General features: G+C 43.5%; 1 protein-coding gene across 1 annotated transcript in view; it reads right to left on the bottom strand.

Annotated features, from left to right (window-relative positions):
- LOC135205686 (uncharacterized) overlaps positions 1-19,220 on the bottom strand; it is a gene marked incomplete in the record, with an annotated part of 452,407 nt that overhangs the window by 46,016 nt on the left and 387,171 nt on the right.

Here is a 19,220-nt window from a genome sequence, read left to right as displayed (position 1 = left end):
GACTAAGGAAAGGATATCCAATTATTCTTGATAAAGATAGAAAAGGTAGAAAAAGTAGAATAGCACCTCTAGGTGCCATCTGCTAAAATCCTAGTGACAATTTGGCTTCTATAAAAGTGAAAAGATATGACTTAAGCTCCAATCTCATAAGTCTTGACATTAATATACGATGCATTTTCATCTGAGGTGTCTTCACAAGTCTGTGCAGTTGCATGTCTCAAGCAAAAGAACAGTGTTCCTTGTAATTGGGATCTCTGATATTACATCCTTCATTTTGCCTCAATAGCAGTGAATGGCCATAACCAGATAAATTAGCAATTATCTTTCTTAGGAAATACAATGCAAGGGAAGTGTTTGCAAATAAAGCAACAATACAAACAAGAGAAGTCTGAGTCTTAGCAATGAAATTTAATATTAAGAGGACAGAGTAACCAGACTGGACAAGGGATAAAGTTCAATGGCCCTACGACTCGAAAACGAAGATTGTTTTGAGGATATGATCCAAAAAGGTTAATCCTCAAGTTCGTGGGGAGGTTGTGTATTTTCACAATGCTGACATAATTTTCTTAGGTTACCTGACATGCCCAACTCCAAATGCACAAAAGCCTGAGCCAAAACAGATCTGCGCCCATTAATACTAAAAACATATTTCTTTTACCTCCTTGTGAAGAGCAAATAACGTGACATACTAGTCACTCCTCAAAGTTTATTACTCCATTCATTGCAACCATAACATGGGCTCATCATGTTACAGCCTGTCATGTGAATAGGACTTATGAAATACTTATTTTACTCTATACAAATGTGTATACAGTACCACAAAGGAGTGAAATGATAGAGATATCATAAATGTGGATAAGGAGGGACTACTGCATTTCATTTTACTTTATTAACATAGTAAAATATCTTATGTATGCCTAAAATTACAATATATTTGTAATATGCAGAGAGAGAGAGAGAGAGAGAGAGAGAGAGAGAGAGAGAGAGAGAGAGAGAGAGAGAGAGAGAGAGAGAGAGAGAGAGAGAGAGAGAGAGAGAGAGAGTTTTAACCTTTGCATTGTAATAGCTAGGTAATTTGTTTGTGCTACAGATAATAAACTAAGACTATCACAAATAGTTTTTATTTTTTGTATATTTTTTGAAAGCAAAAAATTTTCTTATATCAAATAATTTCTATTCATTATCCAACCAACATAAAAGTGATTTTGGGGGGAAGTTTTTAAGCCATTGTACATAAAAATTACTCAGCTGCAAAATGAAATCAAACTGAGCAGTCAACCTCAAATATTGTCAGAGCTACACATCTTTGAACATGGAATTTTTATGATAAAATTAATATTAATAATACTTACCTGTATAATTTATCTAGCCCTAAATCCCCAAAAACAGCACCAAAATTTACCACATTGGCAACCCTGTTACCTCCTATTCTGTCCGCCAGTTGGCAACACTGCCGTAAACAGTTACAAAACCTTCCCTTGAAAATCAGTTGTAACAGGCAGATCGTGGGGTAGGATGGGTGGGACTAGATAAATTATACAGGTAAGTATTATTATACAGGTAAGTATTATTAATATTAATATCATCATAAAAATTCCATATTAATAAACATTACTTTAATATAATTTATCTAGCCCGATTAACCACATTGAAAAGGAGGAGGGAATCTGAATAAAATTTCCCTTTCGTAGGAGTAACCAAACCAATCCAATTAATGGAAACGGGAGAAAAACAAAAATTAATAACAGGACTTAAAACAACAAAGAAATATATATCATATGCAGAGTTAAAAACTCAACGCAAAGTCTAGGATACTAAGACCTCAAAGTCTCCTACCATGCCGCCGAACTGCGGTACTAAAGGACAAGGAGTGAGTGCATAGTCAGTCCATCTGTACAAAAGTCAGGTGACCAACCAGGTGACAAGTCAGACGACATCAAGGGCAGCAAGACTGCACCCTGATGACTTCATCAAGCACTAACACCACAAACAACACCTGCTCTCTCTCACGAGAGAGGAGCGGGCATTGGCAACTCTTTCCCGAAGGATGAGTGCCTGGACTGCCTGGGCGATTCAAAGCTAAGCGAACATTTGGGGTGTATCAACACAACCCAACGTCACCAGCAGCGATATCGACTCACGAGCAACTCCTGACTCAAGCTTTCTGGTGCCAAGAGAAAGGAAAGCGGAGCAAAAGGTGACTCAGTCCCAGAAGATGAGTCCCTGACAGTCCAAACTGGTCTCATGTTAAACAATCATTGAAGGGTGTATCAACGCAACTGATTTCATCAACAAGAAACTCAGAGCTACTAAATGTCGCCTGATCTCGCGTGAGTGTCTGACTCTGAGAAAACAGGTGAAACAAAAAATAGATGGTGAACGAGTCACCAGATGACAGCAGACAATCCATCGACTACTTCCCTGTCCAAAAAGACAATGGAAGAAGCGTGAGTCGTCAGGACAGGCGAACCAGTGGCTAGTCCTAAGTCAGCATCGACTTTGGGAGAAGCGTAGTCGCCAGTGCCGACAACCCAGTGGCTGATCCAGTGTCAGACTGACAATGGAAGCAGCGTGAGTTGTCAAGCAGCCAGTCTTCATGTCATCAACAACACCTATAAATATCAAACTACCTAATTCCCATTATAACTAAACCAAAAACTGCCCAAAATGTTATAACGCAAGAACAAAAAACAAAAAATATTTAACAACAAAAATAAGATACAGGTAGTAACCAAACGTAAAACAGGAAGACTACCTAATTCTCCTGTCTGATGACCTGTCCTGCAATCACCAATGGGTCCAAAGAACGAAGGTCACCTAGAACTAGAGATATATCCCTCAAGTAAAAAGAGAGGCAAAAACAGAATTAGAACGCCAAGTCCTCAAGCACCTTGGCGACAGAGACGTTCTTCATAAAAGCTACTGATGTAGCAACTGCTCTAATACTGTGTGCTCTCGGCCCCTGGCCTTCACAGGCAGCCGAGCCGCCAGTTTTAACAATAAGATCTCTGAGGAAAAAGGATATACCATTCTTTGACATAGGTCTCTTGACATTTCGGGGTGAAACAAACAGATGACGGGGATGACCCTGAATGTCCTTCAAGCGATGTAGATAGCATGAGGGCAAAGAACTAATTCCTCATTCAAATTACCAACAAATTCGGCCAGCGACTTCAGAACGAAAGACCTGGGAATGGGATTATCAGACAATTTAGTCTGTGCAACAAATTCGGGAAGGTATGACAAAATCATGTCTTTTCCAGATCTGGCAACCAGAAAAGAGAGTGCTTGCAATTCACCCACCCTCTTGGCTGTAGCCAGCGAGACAAGGAAAAGTGTCTTAGGACAGAGGTCCCTAAAATCAGCTGTATTCAGAGGCTCAAACGGAGGGAACCTTAAGGCTTGAGGATTATTCACTGGTCTGAGGCAAGAATGGGGATAGGTGTTTTTTGCTAATTTGGGTGTGCTGAATTCAAATTTATAAATAGTTTTGCTCTATCACCTCTAGTTTTCTGGCTTTTAAATAGTCTCATTTTAGTATAAACAGAGAATATATGTGCACATTTCAAGAGTTGCAGCAGCTTATAACAGATAAAACAGGATAGATAAAGAACACTGATTGAATCAATATACAGGCAGTCCCCGGGTTACGACGGGGGTTCCGTTCTTAAGACGCATCGTAACCCGAAAATCGTCGTAAGCCGGAACGACGTTCTTGAAAACATGTCCACAGGGAAAATTTCACTAATTTGCAATTTTTCTTAGGGCCGTATCTCTAAAATTATCACTAATTTACTTTTTCATGTGCAACACTGTGTATTCACAAATTACTGTATATTTTCATTAAAATACAAGAGAGAGAGAGAGAGAGAGAGAGAGAGAGAGAGAGAGAGAGAGAGAGAGAGATTACATAAAACCATTAAATTTGTTGACCATTGTATGGCATTGTTAAGCTCGAGTGTCACTGGAGTTATGAGGTAGGGAAATTGATACAGAAAAAGACGAAGGGAAGAATTTTCTTTTGAAATTAGTTATCGTATTATTACTACTTCTATTATTATTATTATTATTTGAAAATATAATAAACACGTGCATCTACCATAAAAATTCTCTCATCTCAGTAAGAAAGAGGAATTATCCTTATAAGTGAAATGGAAAGGTCATTTTCATCTCTTTAAAATATGACCATTATGAATTTTGTAATTAAAGTTTTATTATTATCATTATTATTATTATTATTAAATAACTGAAATTATCAATAAACATTTTACATACTAGTACCATAAAAATTCTTTCATCTGGGTAAAAGAGAGAGAGAGAGTGTTTATCTCTCTCTGTTCTCTCAAAAAATACTTATAACGCTTCCACTATGACACATTATTATCTTGTGTGGCAAAAAAGAGAGAGAGAGAGAGAGAGAGAGAGAGAGAGAGAGAGAGAGAGAGAGAGTTAACCTTAATTAAAAGTGACATGGATAGATTAGTATGTATTGTATTTCTTTAAAATACTATCACATATGAATTTTGTAATTACAGTTATTATTATTATTATTATTATTATTATTAATATTATTTGAAAGTATTAAAAACAAATAGTTCAAGTACATAAAAAATCTCGAGTCTCAGTAAATGAGAGAGAGAGAGAGAGAGAGGAGAGAGAGAGAGAGAGGAAGGAGGAGAAGAGCGAGAGAGAGAGAGATGGGGGGGGGGGGGGATCCCAAGAACACGTGATTGCAACACTGCAGCTCTTCCCCCTCCTGGCTGTCACAGAACTTGATATATCTGACAGTTTTAGTACCTGGATCTCGAGAAAAGGTTACTGAAAGAAGACTGGGATTTCCTTCATTCTTCCATAATTTTTTAAATATATAAGCTAAAATCTTACTAATTCACTTTGGTATTGGTATTTTCTTTAATGAATTGATATTATTGCTGTATAAATTAATATTAATATTTGAAAATAGTAAATCATTTATTTATCATACAAAAAAACATACATCTTTGTAGTAGAGAGAGAGAGAGAGAGAGAGAGAGAGAGAGAGAGAGAGAGAGGAGAGAGAGAGGAGAGAGACGAGAGAGAGAATTATTATTTTTATTATGTGATATCATTTCAACTTATTAAACTTACTAATAAAGTATTAATCAAAATTAATATTTGAAAATTAGTAAATCATTTTTGTATTATAAAAATGTATTTAGTCATGAAAATAAACATCAAAATACACTAATTAGTGATTATTTTCGTCGGAAAATACAAAGAGAGAGAGAGAGAGAGAGAGAGAGAGAAAGAGAGAAACTATGGTTTTTATATCCAAGTCTAAGTAGAGTATAAATGGATTCTTTAAGTGAAATAATGTTTCAATGATATTTTGCTGTTTTGTATTAAAGGATATGTATACTGTTTGAGAATGCTTCCTTATCCTTGACTATGGTTACCATACAGTTTAATAGCGTAAATTAATTTCTGGGCTCAGCTCGTGTCGGCCTATGAAAGGATCCTTAATATCATTCTTTCTAGGTAAAATTAATCTAAAATTACCAGAGAAAAACAAAATTAAGAAAATGTCAGTAAACCTGACTCGCTCACTCTTAAAAAGAAGTGTCGGTATGGCAATAGGGGCGAGTGGGAACACTACCACGAGACATTCACCAATTAGACCTTCCAATCAGAATCCCCACAAGAGAGAGCTGATACCAACGGGCGATGCGGCCGCTACTACTACTACTAGAGGACGCCACGGACAGCAGCGCCCCTAGCGGTCATCCTTAATTATTAGCGCCAGCGTTCGTACGCATTTTCTTGCTTGTGCTCTTTTCTCGGGATTTATCTCATCATTCGTCATGGAACGTGCTGCCATCGCAACGGCTAAGTTAAGTGCCTCATAAGTAGTGTTTTACTGTATTTTAGTCTTCCAGGAACCAGTATTTTCCTTCTAATAGGTCATATACGGTTTCCCGGTCGACTCGTGGCGGCGCCATGCTGCCTCGTTAAGAATTCCCGGTCTTCCATACTGGGACTTCTTATACTTATGGGCTTACTATATCACGTTCATCGTTTTTTACATCGAGTTTTAGCTAGGTTAGCCCTTTTACCATTTCTCTTAGTTTGGTATTTAGGGCTATTCTGTGTTCCAGCCCAGCATCCCGGCTCTTGCTCTTCATCGGCTATCGCTGGCTCCGAGTAGGTTTCTGTTCCCCGGAACAGTTTGCCTCCTCCTGGGCTTCTTTTTCTTCTACTAAAGTGTCTTTTCCATCTTTACGATGTAATTTTAGTTCTATTTAGGGTGTTAGGCTAGCCTAGGTGCATGTCCCATGTATTGGTACAGCCTGGTTCACGTGGCCCTTCCACGGTTGTGTTGCTATCGCGGCTTAGGCCACTTGCGGTCACGTGTTCCATCGCACCTTACCCTTCCTCTTCCCTCCCTACCAGGTATAGGGAGGCGTCTGGGGGACCCCTTGGTTGCCATTGACAACCTCAGTTGCCTTCCTCCCTCTCTGAGGAGGCCAGGGGTTCTCCCCAGCGGGGGGTATAGGGCAACCACTCAATAGGGTACCGGGTCACCGAGCGGGTAGTTGTTGGGACGGGGAGGAGTAGGCCACCCCCCCCCTCTCTCTCTCCCGCCGTGTTACGCCGAGACCCTCCCCCCCCTTCCCCAGTTGCTCAGCCACCTTCCCTCTCTGTAACGAACGGAGCCTTCCGCCGCAGCCGGGGCACCTTTGGTTATAGATTACTGGCTCCGCCAGCGGGCGGGGTGGTCACTACTAGTGGTCGATTGCTTGCCTACTATATCCTTGCATCTCTCCCCCGCTACCGGAAGGGAGCTTGCTTCTTACCCGGGCACTCTTCTAGTAGACGGGAGGAGAAAGGTTTGATAATTATTGTTATTTTTAAGGATATACCCTAGTTTTACGATGATTTCTATAATTTTATTTATTTTTATGTATACCATCTCCGCCGTTATCCGTCGTGGTTTCATTTCACCACCACACCTGGTTGGATTCTATCTCTTGTCTCCGGCGTAGCCTAGGACAACCAACCATATTACTACCACACGTATTATGGCGGGGCTCTGGTTTAATCTAACTTTCTCGCTCCGGCACCAGCGGAGCAACTGTTAGGCTGTAAGTGTTCTCCTGATACTTATGTATCTTTCCACTTACAGGCTACCAACTGTCAGGTCCTTGGATGCAACGCGACGTTGTACGACCCCTGCGCCCACGATGAGTGCAGGTCTCACGCTCCGTGTGCCACGCCTTACAACGATATGATCGTCTGGCACCCGGAAGCCTGCGCCATCTGTTACGACCTGGCCAGTCAGCTGGTGGAGGGGGTAAGTCGATTATAGACTTTTTTATCGTTTTACTAACAACTCTTAGACATAAGTTTGTTAACCCCGTCCCGCCATTAGAAGCTCATTTCGCCTTTTCTTTCAGGCTGCTGGTGTGAGGGAGGTCGCTCTAGCAACCCTGAAAGCGTGGGTGGGCGGCTTCGGGAAGAACGCCGCCAAAGGCCAGCCTTACATTTTAGACAAGAAGCTGGCCGTTCAGATCTTCCCTGGTGGCAAGTCAACAGGGTATGTTGACCCCATATCCGCAGCCCCTCTCATAGCCTCCATCCAGCAGGAGATGCAGCAGTCTTTCGGGGTCGTGGCCACACAAGAGTCGGTCCCGGACGTCGCAACCTTGGACCTTAACATTGAGCCTATGGCGGTAGGTGCTGAGGATTTGTTGGTTGAGGTAGGTGTGTCGGGTGCCCAAGGTCTTTTCCTTGGGCGCTCCTGGATCTTCTCTGCTTCTTCTACTATGCTTCTTTCCAAGGCTTTGTGGGATCTGAGATCCCTACCCGCTCTCCCGCTCTCTCTGTACCCCCAAAGGTGAAGGGACAGAGAGAACCGAAGACCCTAGTTAAGACGACTTCTAAAAAGTCGTCGTCGTCTTCTTCAGCTAAGAAGTCTTCGACTTCCTATGCTGACGCGGTGAAGGCCAAGCCGAGCTCTTCATACTCAAAAGAGCTCTAGAAGCAAGTCTTCTAAGGAGAAGGCTCGCGCTCCCGCCGAGCCAATGCCTTCTCCGGCCTCCACCGCATCCACTCCGGTAACGCCGGTTGGAGTAGCGGGACCCAGCACCTTTGATCCCACTGCTTTCTCAGCAGTGGTGATGCAACAGGTGGGTGAGATGGTTGGCTCTCAAGTCTCCGCCCTAGGAACAAAGTTCGAGCAGATGTTCGCACAGCTGTCGAGCACTCTGTCTCAGTCGGGCCAGTCCATCCAAGATCTCTCTAACAGAGTTAGAGAGAATGAGGACCGAGTAGCTGGGCTCTCTCAGGTCCCTCTTCCAGTCTCCCCAGTAACAAGTGCTGGTATTTTCCAGCTTCCACCATATGAGTCACTACCAGCTTTCTCCATGGAGAACCCATGGAGAGTGGCCGCTTACGCTCCGTTTAAGGATGGTATGATCTCTATCCCGGAGTGTGGAACTCGAAGGATTGAGGACTTCGAGTTTTATCCTCTGGGATTGACGCAGCCTTTCATTGGCTATGCTAGGCTGACCGTAGCGGCGCTTACTAGGGAGGACAAGATCTCCAGGGAGAACGTTCTCTACAGTAGAGATCATGCTCAACGCGAATGGGTTCACTGCCTTGAGGACTGGGAGTGTACAAACACCAAGCTCCAGGCTTTCAAGAGTCCTTTCACTATTTTTGCGACAGAGGAGGAGGCTTCTCTTCCGTTCGCTACAAAAATAGTAGAAACGACTCTTCAGGCAGTCCTCAAGGATGAGCCCATGCCACAGCTAAGGGAGGCAGAGTCTACTTCTCCGCTCTTCCCAGCTTTTGGAGAATTGTGGGAGAACTTGCCAGCCACGTTCACGCTTGGTAAGCTCAAACCAGACTGCGCCATGGACCAGTTCGGCGAAAAGCTCCCAAGGCTGCCTGATTCCTTGATTCAGGCGGAGTTCGACGCTCGAACTAGGTTTGGCAGGTCCCTCAATTCGCTGATTATCACAGAGATGGCTGCTCTCTCGTATGGCACGGAACCTTTGTTTAAGATTTTGGCCAAGTCCCAGCTTCAGACGGTTCAGACGGATGCTTTCGACTTCTTCCAAGCTAGGAGGAATTGTCGAAAGCACGTTCTGCAGGAGTGCACTATTAGGCACGAACCTAATAGACTCCTGGCTTCCAGCATGTGGGGAGCGGATCTCTTCCCAGAGTCCGCTGTAAATGAGGTACACCACGAGGCTGCTAGGCTCAACCAGAGCCTTAGAGCTAGGTGGGGTATTTCATCTAAGAGGAAGCAAGAATCCGTCCCCACTGCTGGTAAGAAACCAAAGAAGTCTGGTAAAAGGTTCCAGCCTTACCAGAAACACCAGCAACAGCAGCAATTCGTTCAGGCCGTCCCGGTTACCCAACAGGGACAACCTTCTACATCAAAGCAGAACCAGCCCATCCTCCTGCTGTCCTCCTCAGTCACAACCTTCGACCTCCTACGCACTCTCGCCGGCCTTCAACCCTATGTATGAAGGTCAGGCCTACCTCCCTTTAATAGACAATCGAGAGGTAGGGCGAGAGGCTACTTTCGCCAGCGTGGCGCAGGGAGGGCGACAAGGAGTAAGCAGTTCAGAGGAGGGCGTGGTGGTCAACTTTTCCGCCCATCAACAATGAGGCTCCCCAGGTAGGAGGGAGGCTGTTCCACCTCTTCCGTCACAGGTGGGGGTTCAGCAATTGGGCACAGAGCATAGTGTCCAAAGGATTGGGTTGGAGTTGGATCAAAGATCCCCCTCCAATCAAATCATTCCGCCAAATACCATCAAAGGAATTGACAGATTATGCGGAGGAACTCCTTCAGAAAGGAGCTATCGCGAGAGTCAAGCATCTAAAATTTCAAGGTCGCTTATTCAGCGTGCCAAAGAAAGGCTCAACAAAAAGAAGGGTAATCTTAGACTTGTCAAGGCTAAACTCTTTCATTCGTTGCGACAAGTTCAAGATGCTTACCCTCTCGCAAGTAAGGACCTTACTTCCTCGTGGAGCCGTCACATGCTCCATCGATCTTACAGACGCATACTATCATATCCCTATAGCCAGACACTTCCGCCCATTCCTAGGATTCAGGCTAGGAAATCAGACATTCTCATTCAAAGTGATGCCCTTCGGTCTGAATGTAGCCCCCAGGGTATTCACGAAAATAGCAGAAGTAGTTGTGCAGCAATTGAGAGCTCAGGGAATAATGATAGCAGCATACCTCGACGATTGGTTGATCTGGGCACCAACAGTCGAGGAATGCCTCAAAGCCACCAAAAAGGTAGTTCACTTTCTGGAACATCTGGGGTTCCAGATAAACAAAACGAAATCCAGACTTACTCCGGAGTCTCGTTTTCAGTGGCTAGGAATCCAATGGGATTTGTCTTCCCACAATCTGTCAATTCCAGTGGCCAAACGGAAGGAAATAGCAAAGTCTGTCAGACATTTTCTCAAATGCAAGCAAACATCAAGGAGAAGCCAGGAAAGAATCCTAGGGTCCCTTCAGTTTGCTTCAGTGACAGATATCCTCCTGAAAGCAAGGCTAAAAGATATAAATCGAGTTTGGCGATCGAGAGCAAACGCCAAATCTCGAGACAAGTTGTCAGTAATTCCACAGATCCTTCGCAATCAACTCCGTCCATGGTCAAAAGTAAAGAACTTAGCCAAGCGGGTACCCCTTCAATATCCCCTTCCAGTGTTAACCATTCACACGGATGCCTCCCTGTCCGGGTGGGGGGGATATTCTCAGTTCAAACAGGTTCAGGGGACTTGGTCAGTTCAATTACGCCAGCTCCACATAAACGTTCTGGAAGCAATGGCAGTATTTCTTACCTTGAAGAGACTGCTTCCCCCGAAAAAGTCTCATCTAAGACTAGTTTTGGACAGTGCAGTGGTAGTTCATTGCATCAACAGAGGAGGGTCCAAATCCAAGCATGTGAACCATGTCATGATAGCCATCTTTGCCCTAGCAAACAAACACAAATGGCATCTGTCCGCCACTCACCTGGCGGGGGTAAGAAATGTGATAGCAGACGCTTTGTCCCGGTCAGTCCCTCTGGAATCAGAATGGTCCCTGGACGACGGGTCATTCCGGTGGATATGCCGGAGAGTCCCAGGTCTCCAAGTAGATCTCTTCGCCTCACAAGCGAACCACAAGCTCCCTTGCTATGTGGCCCCCAACCTGGACCCTCTGGCTTATGCCACGGACGCCCTGTCGTTAGATTGGGATCAGTGGAGAAAAATTTATGCTTTTCCTCCAGTGAATCTCCTCTTGAAAGTCTTGAGCAAGCTGAGGACTTTCAAGGGAATAGTAGCTCTGATTGCACCGGACTGGCCCAAGAGCAACTGGTATCCTCTACTTCTGGAATTGGGTCTCCGACCTCAACGGATTCCCAATCCCAAGCTGTCACAATCAGTACAAACATGGACTGTGTTCGCTTCCTCAGGAATTCTTCAGACCCTAACTTTATGGACTTCATGAAGTTTGCGGCTAATAAAGATGCTAACATTGATCCACAAAATATCCTCTTCCTAGAATCAGATAAGAGAGAGTCAACTATTAGACAATATGACTCAGCTGTTAAAAAATTAGCATCCTTCCTGAAAGAATCAAACACTACAACCATGACAGTTAATTTAGCTATATCCTTTTTCAGATCCTTGTTTGAAAAAGGTTTAGCAGCTAGCACTATTACTACTCATAAATCGGCTTTGAAGATCTTTCAGTTAGGTTTCCAGATAGATCTGACTGAATCTTATTTCACGTCTATCCCTAAAGCCTGTGCTAGACTTAGACCTTCTCAAAGGCCTACTGCAGTTTCATGGTTCTTAAATGATGTCCTCAAACTAGCTTCAGATACTGACAACTCGTCTTGTACATTCATAATGCTTCTTAGAAAGACATTATTCTTATTAAGCCTAGCTTCAGGAGCTAGAATTTCAGAACTGTCGGCTCTATTCAGAGATGCGGGTCCATGTGGAATTCCTCCCCTCAGGAGAAGTTCTGCTTGCTCCGGATCGTAGTTTTTGGCTAAAAATGAGGATCCTCTTGCAAGGTGGGCCCATTGGAAAGTCATCCCACTTCCGCAAGACCCTTCTCTCTGCCCAGTATCAACTTTAAGAGCCTTTCTATCTCGTACATCCTCAAGATCCTCAGGTTCTCTCTTCATGAGAGAAAAAGGTGGTACTTTGTCAGTAAAAGGTATTAGACAAACAAATCCTTTACTTCATTAAACAAGCCAATCCTGATTCATTTCCAAAAGCACATGACATCAGGGGAGTAGCCACCTCAATTAATTACTTTCAACATATGAACTTTGAGGATCTTAAAAAGTATACTGGATGGAAATCTCCGACAGTCTTTAAACGTCATTATCTAAAGTCCTTGGAATCTTTAAAATTTTCTGCAGTAGCAGCGGGAAACATTGTTTCTCCTGATACTGTATAGTAGTCGTAGTACAGATCCAGGTCTCCTCTCTACCTACCTCATCCAACATGCCTCACCCTATCGTCATGCTACTCGGATATCCTAGCCTTAGCCGCTGAGATCATATTAGTGGATTGTCCCTTATTTTTTTGCTAGGGACATCCACACTATGTACTGATAATGTACTTCAGTGTACCTCCCTTATTTTTATGCTAGGGTAGGACACAATGTGTTTGTATATTTTGTAAATAAGTTATCTAAGTAAATCTATTTTGTTAAAATTACACTGCATTATTGTAATTTACTATGTTTACTGTAATTTTAAGTACTTTACATTACTAACTTTCTTTTATGTCATTGTTTAAAATAAGTTAGCCTTAAGTACTTAGTTTATATGCTGTAATAACTGATTTACTTATATTATATCCCTCATTTTACAACTGATTTTCATTTGTCCTTTTTTCCCATCTTGTCTGTTTCTCTGGTACTCTTTCATAGGCCGACACGAGCTGAGCCCAGAAAAGGGATTTTGACGAAGGAAAAATCTATTTCTGGGTGATTGGCTCGTGTCGCCCTATGAAACCCACCCTGTATTGATTGCCCCCCCCCCTGCAGGACAAGATGTTTTTAGATTAAGGATGACCGCTAGGGGCGCTGCTGTCCGTGGCGTCTCTAGTAGTAGTAGTAGCGGCCGCATCGCCCGTTGGTATCAGCTCTCTCTTGTGGGGATTCTGATTGGAAGGTCTAATTGGTGAATGTCTCGTGGTAGTGTTCCCACTCGCCCCTATTGCCATACCGACACTTCTTTTTAAGAGTGAGCGAGTCAGTTTTACTGACATTTTCTTAATTTTGTTTTTCTCTGGTAATTTTAGATTAATTTTACCTAGAAAGAATGATATTAAGGATCCTTTCATAGGGCGACACGAGCCAATCACCCAGAAATAGATTTTTCCTTCGTCAAAATCCCTTTTATGCGCCCTCCTCTCAGAAACTAGTTCTGCATATGAGGTATCGTTAAAAGACATAAAAAACCGTTGTAACCTTGGAATTTGCGTTGTAATCTAACCAGAAACTTAGTTTTGTTAATTATGTATACTGGAAACAAGCAATGATTTTTTCATTATTTGCGCTTTTGGACTGTTATAAACTGCGCATCCCAAGCTAGTGTATTCATTCGCTCGGAAACTAGTACCGCATATGAGGCGTCACTTGAAAAATTAAAAAAATACGACATAAAAAGTGTCGAAAATCATCATAACCTCAAAATTTTTGTTGTAATCTAACCAAAAATGATATTGTTATGATACAATAAAGTTTCATACATACTTACCTGGCAGATATATACGATTAATGGCCCACCCAGCCTCCCCGCAGGAGACAGGTGGAAGAGAGAAAATATAATAGAAAAAGGGGTTGGTTCCTAGTCCTGCCACCCAGGGCAGGGCGGTAGATCACCTGACCTACCTGCAGCGTGTGCCGCGAAATTTGAATTTCTGTCGGGGACGACGGAGTCTTAGCTATGTATATATCTGCCAGGTAAGTATGTATGAAACTTTATTGTATCATAACAATATCATTTTCATACAATCAACTTACCTGTCAGATATATACATAGCTGATTGACACCCTTTGGTGGAGGGTAAGAGACAGCTAACATGGAATAGACAGGTAAACAACATATGTTGTAGGTATAAATAAACCTTGGTTCCTATCTGATAGGTGGTAGACTTCATATGGCTGTTGCCAAGGAGTCTGCATCACCTCAAGAAACTTTAGCGAGATATGTGATCTGTGGCCAAGAGTTCTTGTGGGTCTGCCGATGGGGTCTTATCCACTTACTCGGCAGAGCCTAAAAGGTACTTGTCAATGGGTGCTAATCCACTTATATGACAATACACCTATGCCTATTGGCATAACTAAGGAGCGCAACACCGATCCCGATCACCTGATCCTAACACGAGGGTTCGCGCTCAAATTGAAAAGTTATCCCCACACTCCTTTCAAAAACCCCAATAATTTCACTAAGTTAAATAACTTTAACTCAAAGTTAAGGATCAGTGTCGGTTCCTTATCCCAGTAACGTATCCGCAGAAACATATAAACCAAAAGAGAAGGATCTCTCGTAGGTTAACTTGACATCCTTTGTGTAATGAAAAGTCAACACAGTTGCCTCTACCGTACAACACAGCTAATATGTCTTATATGACATATTGTTATGTAAAGAACAAGAATTTGCAAAAGCGCGCACTTCCTGCACTTTTAATTCTCACCTGTTTGAAGGAATCAAGTCACTTATGAAGTGCTTAGGAGATCTCCATGTTTCAAAGAAGACCAGGGTTTTCTTGAAATGGATCTCTCCCATCTGAAGCCTGAAGCCTGGCAGGAACCTCGCGCCTGGCTGGTGCTTCGCTCTTGGTTGGAGCCTAGCGCTTGTCTGGTACGTCTCGCTTGACTGGCGCCTCGCAGCTGGTTGACGCCTCGCGCCTAGCTGGAGATTCGTGCCTGTCTGGCGCCTCGTGCCTGGCTGACGCCTCGCGTCTGGCTGGCGCCTCGCTGGCACCTAGCGCCTGGCTTGAGCTTCGCACCTAGCTGGCGCCTCACGCCTGGTTGGCTCCTCGCGCTTGGCTGGCGCCTCGCGCCTGGCTGGTGCCTTGCACCTGTTGGCGTTTCGAGTTTGCCTGATGTCTGGCTGACTCCTCGCTCCTGGTTCCAGGTTGGCTCTTTTTTAGCATCTGGAGCCTGGCTGGATCCTTCCCACTTGCTTGAGCTTCTAGCTTGGTAGAGTCTCGAGGTTGCCTGGCGATGTACACATCAGACATTCTTCTCTGTCCGATTTGTTCGCCTCTAGCGCATATGCGCCAGGTTGGAGGCCCGCTCTGTCTCTTCATCAGACAATGACATTACGGCACTTGGGGTCTGGCTTGCGTTACATTGTCTGAAAGTCCTGAAGAACTACAATGGTTCATCAGGACAGGAGAAGAACGGAAGAAATTCTTCCACTCTGAGCTTTCGGCCTCCGGCAATGGGAGGTGAATGTATCCAGCTACATCTAGTAGACGATAGGAATCTAACAGTGCGAGAGATAAGTCTTTATCCGATGAGGATCCTTCATGATTATTTCCTTTGCTAACGAGATCTCTTCTCAAATGATAGAGGTTTCTCGTTGCCGAATCTTCCCTATCCTTGCTCTAAGGAAGGGAAGGAGCCTGGAAGCCGAAGGTAACTCCGAGCTGAAATTGGGCGGACCCCTGATTTCTAGCTCTAATGTATCTCTCTGAATGTCTTCTGGGATCTATTTCGAGTTCTCCTCGTATTCAAAAGACTCTGTAGGAAAATGTTTTAACCATTTCTTCTTTCGTAGAAGAAAACATAAGTATTCTGTCTGGACGACGAAACTTCTCTCCGAAATGTTGAGTCAGGAATAGAGGGTTAAATTTATTTAAACAGACATATGCTGAAAAAAAAAATCGTTGCCAAGTCTCCACTGAATAAGATGCGAGATTCCAATGCTCAAAAACTTCAATATTTTCTTGGCAGTTCAGGGCCAAGAGAAAACCAAGAATTCTCTCCTAAAATTTTCCAAGAAATTTTTATGAGGAGCAGTTCCATCTTGTCAGAACATGGAATCTGAGGCCCAAAATAGGATCCCATTCTAAGTAAAAGATCTCCTACCTTTATCGTATAGAGGTATTGTATAAGATCCCGAAGATCTTAATTCTCTACTATCTCTAATACTCTTTGTCGAGACAGAGTATATCATTTTACTGTATTCATTGAAAGCAGAAAATACAAAGGTGATACTTCCCCCTGAAAGGGAAGAAAACCACTATGTGGTTCACAGAGGAATCGGAAGAGGACAGTTTCCCCCTTCCATCTAGCACGATCTTCAGCCACTCTATGTCTTTAGCCTGTTTGAAGGAATTATCAAGCTTCTCTTGAAAATCCTCTCATTCATGTTTACTTCTGGTCAGTCTGCACGCAGACAGACTCAGATTGGATAGGTTTTTCAGGTCCATTATTTATAATAGATTCCGATAAAATCTCTAATCTCTTAGAAAAACCCTTCCGACCCATGCTGAGAGAATAACGTGGCCTCTGTGAATCCAACCTCTCTATGGCCAAAATGAGGCATTCATCTTCTTCCTTTGACGCCCATTTATCTTAATATCTGTTAAGAATCTATATAACTAGGGGAAAAAAGACTAAAGTTTATTCCCCATTAACAGTAAAGATGGCGTATTGTTACCTTTTGTTCGAGAATAAGGCAGCAGTTTGTAGGAAGAAAGTCCTTATTACACCTCGCGAAGAGATCTATAAAGAAGGTTCTCACAGACTTCACAACTCTTCCAATAAATGTTATACTGATGTTTAACAGTTATCGTTGATCGAGAAGGTTGTCTCAGAAGTGCAAACTGATACCACGAACCTCTTGATATCGTTTCGTTCCATGTTCTTGTTCTCAATAGCTTCTATTTGTAAACGGGAACAGTGGAGTAAAAAGAGAAATTCTCGATGCTCCTAGAGATAAGATAGAGACTGATGGACTTATAGGTTAATAATTCGCTAAATCGAGAAAAAATCCTGTTAGGTGAATCTTACGCTTCTGGCGCTTCTGGCTTGCGCCGGGATGGAGCTATTAAAACTTACTATAGTCCATCCAGGGACATCCTTCTGACACGAAAAGGATGTTTCCCATCAAACTCATCCATCTTCTCCTGAGCAAAATTCGATTCTAAAAAGATTATGCTGTCTTCATGCGTTTCTATAAAGCATGAGATAATTATCTCATATCGTGCTCTGTCGTATAAGAATCCTTTATAAAGCTGCACATTTTAGGTAATCATCATTAATCTAGGAAGCCTATGTAAGGATGTAAAGAAAATGTAGTCTACTTCAGTGTGTGCATATGACTTGACCATACCGTAGTCTAAAGGATGATTTTCTTTTACATTCTTTCTTTCCTCCGAGGCCGAGGGAGAATGGAAAAAATTTCTATCTTTGTAATACAATTTAGTGTTAGACGAAGGAGATCCTAACAAGAAGCAAGGATCGAAGAGAATCATTCCAGTTTCCTATTACATGGACATAAAGCTGTAATGAAACGGGTTGCTAAGGTCTTGTAATCTGAAAGACTTGCACCCTCATTGACTTCCTAGTCTATTATGTCTTCCATCTCTTGTTCCAAATGTTGGTAGAAGGACTATTTCTCCGAAACAAACCCTCATGACAGAGATGAAGTCGCTTAGGCGAACACTAATTCCCTGTCATGAGAAGATTGTTCTAGTTAGAAAACTTCCCACAGTCACAGTCCCTCCTGACATGGGCTACGGTCGCCTGTGCGACATCTTGTGTCCCTGTCAGGAAAACAACTGATCTTGTGACAAATCTCAAAATAGGAGTGTCTTTGTGAAATCTATCTCCAAACACAAAGAAGCTTGAGATCCTGGCGCCTGGCGTCTGGCTGATGCTTGGTTGGAGCCTTGGCTCCTCGCATCAAGGAAGACGCCTCGCGCCTGGATGACGCCTCTCGTCCGCCGAGCGTCCTGGCTGACGCTTCGCGCTTGGCTGACTGCTCACATCTGGAAGACGTCTCGCACTCAACTGGCGTCCTGGCTGGCGCCTCGTGCTTCGATGACGCTTCACGTCCGGAAAGAGTCCTGGCTAGAGTCTCGCGACTGGCTGATTCCACGCCTCTGTATGACGTCTCGCGCCTGGAAGACGCCTCACGTTTAGCTGGCGTCTTCTGTGCGACATCTTGTCTGGTATATGCCTCTCTCGCTCTCGATCTAGACCGAAAATCTTCTTCTACTTGTTTAGAAGACGAAGCTTCATGTCTGAAAGACGCCTCGTTTTTGGCAGGAGAGAGAGGACGAGACTCCTTGATCGGAAGAGAAACGTCCTTCTTACGAGGAGGATGTCTAGCCATAACTCCTACCAAGGAGGCTAGCTTCTCTTGAACAGCCAGTAGGATACTCTTAGAAGCTTCTCCCGCGCCCTCTTCAATGGGAGGGGAGGGAGACCTCGTAGGAGTACGATCCGCTACGTCCTATAGTGGGACGTCGACACAACTTCACCTTCTTGATCGAGGAGGGAGCTTCATCAGTGAAGAACTCTGGCTCGAGTTCAAAGAAGGTTCTTCCAAAGCCTTTTCAGGGGCTTGGAAAGATCCGAGTCTTTCCACCCTCGATTAGGTGAAGGAGAAGCAGAAGAAGAGAAACACTCTCGCAGGACGCTTTTTCTGAAGCGGTCCTGAGCAGTCTGTTGCGAGAAAGATAATATCTTGCATCTTCAAGAAAATTCTTCGTAGATGAATCTTCTTTCTCCTTATCCACCAAGACTCTTGATAGGTGCCTCGTCCGAGTTCTCAGAGACTTCTAGCGGACGGGATTCCAGAAGGAAGAGGTCCTCTTACCGAGAAGGACCCTCCTTAGTACTCCAACCAACGAAGATATCTGCTGTAGTCACTTTCCCAGGATCTTCACAGTTACTTCTTACTTCTCCGTATTCGATCTAGGGGAAGGAGGATAGACTTCCGTAATACTTTCCGGGATATAATCCAGTTACTTAGAGATTTCTAAGAACTTTAGAAGGTCTCGAAAATTCGTCAGAACTTCCTCCTTTTCGATGAGGAATCGGATAACGAAATCACTATTATAGGATACCTTTCCAACGGTTATCCTTGGCAGTCTGGGACGCTACTACAGATCCTGCCGAGGGGACGCCCAACCGGAGGTGATTCTCTGAAACCTCCTTACGGCTTTCGACATTCCTTCTCCTCTGG

The sequence above is a fragment of the Macrobrachium nipponense genome, chromosome 24 (assembly GCF_015104395.2).
Source record: "Macrobrachium nipponense isolate FS-2020 chromosome 24, ASM1510439v2, whole genome shotgun sequence".
NCBI lineage: Eukaryota > Metazoa > Arthropoda > Malacostraca > Decapoda > Palaemonidae > Macrobrachium > Macrobrachium nipponense.
This window is presented reverse-complemented; position numbering and strand designations above follow the sequence as displayed.